The sequence below is a fragment of the Bison bison genome, unplaced genomic scaffold (genome assembly GCF_000754665.1).
Source record: "Bison bison bison isolate TAMUID 2011002044 unplaced genomic scaffold, Bison_UMD1.0 scf7180017845820, whole genome shotgun sequence".
NCBI classification, from domain to species: domain Eukaryota; kingdom Metazoa; phylum Chordata; class Mammalia; order Artiodactyla; family Bovidae; genus Bison; species Bison bison.
The window spans coordinates 14539-16854 of record NW_011476393.1 but is presented as its reverse complement, the minus strand read 5'-3'; the positions used below and the strand labels follow the sequence as shown (position 1 = coordinate 16854).

The following is a 2316-nucleotide window of genomic DNA, read 5'->3' as shown; positions in this document are numbered from 1 at the left end:
ACTCTAAATACTTCAGTAACAAATGTTTCCAAGCATACAACTTGTTCCATTTCTAAGATTATATATTTAGAATTCATCTTTAAAATCAGAATGCTGACTAAACATTAACTGCATTTTCCATTTTGATAATCCTGCCGAATTTCTTTCTTGAAATATGTGTTCCATATTTTCATTGGATATTTGATTTCCTTATTCTGTGAACTGTTTGCTCATGACAATTTTATATTTTTTATTAAGATTATGACTTTTTCCTTATTAGTTTGGAAAAATTATTTGTCTACTAAAGACACTAACTCTTTTTGATACATTACACGTAATTTTTTGAAGTCTCATGTAAAATTAAAATTTTAAATAAAATCTTACACTGTTTTGCTTTGTAAAATCTGTTTTTTTCTGATATGTGTATACAGCTGTTATATACATCAGAATTGCAAAGAAAAAATATTTTCTTATTTTGTTTTACTATAAACATGTCCTCTTGTGTTTTTTTCTACTACCTTTAGGGTTTTCTTTTTACATTTGTTTCATCTATTAATATTTAGAATTTATTTTCACATAAGTAGTGTGTTGGGACTCCAGCTTTATTATTGTTATTATTTTACAAATAGATACATGCACCTGTATGTTCATTGCAGCCTTATTTATGATTGCCAAGATATGGAGTCAACTTAAATGTACATTGACAGATGAATGGATTAAGAAGATATGGTGTGTATATACAATGGAATACTACTCAACCATAAAAAGAAGGAAACAACACCATTTGCAGCAACAAGAATGAACCTAGAGATTATCATCCTAAGTGAAGTAAGCCAGACAAAGATAAATATAGATATCACTCATATGTGGAAACTAAAATATGACACAAATGAACTTATCTGTAAAACAGAAAAAGGCTTACAGATGTAGAGAAGGGACTGTGGTTGCCAAGGAGGGTGTCGAGGGAGGGATGGAGTGGGAGTTTGGGATTAGCAGATGCAAATTATTATTAGATGAAGTCATTAAGGTCGAACCCTTATGATGGGATTAATGGCCATATAAGAAGGGATCAGAGAGCTCCCTCCCCTGCATTGCTCTTTCTTCACTTTCCCCTACAACCATGCATACAAGTTTGAAGCAAAGAAGGCACTTATCTATCATAAAACAGGAACAGCGTTTTCACCTGAAACTGACCATTCTGCAACCTTGATCTTGGACATAATTCTTATATTTTGGTAAGTTTTCTTTTTCTTGGCAGTGACTGCAACAGAGGAAATAGCATTCATTGTTGCTCTTTGTGGCGTCTGAGAGTGAAGAGATATGGGAAGAGACAACCAGTCTTGGCAGTCTGAACTTCTTTTGTAACAGAAGTCAGACTAAAGATCCAATCATAAATGGGGTTAGTGAATGGAATCTTGATTACCGGTGGGAGGCAGGAAGAACAATAAAGTCTGATAATAGTTACAGCAGGAAGGGCGGGTTGCTTTTGGTAAAAGGAAAGGCAGAACACTGAGGTGTGGGGGAAATGCAGTACAATTTTACAGGAAAACTGAAACTTTTTCTGTTGTTTATAATAATGCTGATTTAAAGTGCCATTACACAAAATGTATGAATATACAATAGAGAAAAAGACAGTCTCCTTTCAATAAGTGGTGCTGTGAAAACTGGACAGCTACGTGTAAAATAATGAAATTAAAATATTCTCTAAAACCATAAACAAAAATAAACTAAAAATGGATTAAAGACCTAAATGTAAGACCAGATACTATAAATCTCTTAGAGGAAAACTTAAGCAAAACACTTTATGACATAAATAGGAGCAAGATCTTTTTGGATCCACCTCCTAGAGTAATGAAAATAAAAGCAAAAATAAACAAATGGGATATAATTAAATATAAAAACTTTTGCACAGCAGAGGAAACCATAAACAAAAGAAAAAGACAACCCACAGAATGGGAGGAAATACTTGCAAATGAAGCAACTGACAAGGGATTAATTTCCAAAATATACAAATAGCCCAAACAGCTCAGTATAAAAAAACCAAACAGCCCAATCAAAAAGTGGGCATAAGATCTAAATAGACATTTGTCCAAAGAAAATATACAGGTGGCTTATAATCACATGAAAAGATGTTCAACATCTCTCATTATTAGAGAAATGCAAATCAAAACTACAACAAGGTATTATCTCACACTGGCCAGAAAGGCCATCACCAATCTACAGACAATAAATGCTGGAGAGGATATGAAGAAAAGGGAACCCTCCTATATTCCCTGGTGGCTCAGACGGTAAAGTGTCTGCCTGCAATGCGGGAGACCCAGGTTCGATTCCTGGGGC

The 2316-nt window shown here is 33.9% G+C and overlaps 1 protein-coding gene across 1 annotated transcript in view; it reads right to left on the bottom strand.

Moving 5' to 3' along the window:
• The window catches only part of CLIC2 (chloride intracellular channel 2), a 22563-nt gene that overhangs the window by 11722 nt on the left and 8525 nt on the right, over positions 1-2316 (bottom strand). The gene's annotated exons all lie outside the window — the stretch shown is intronic.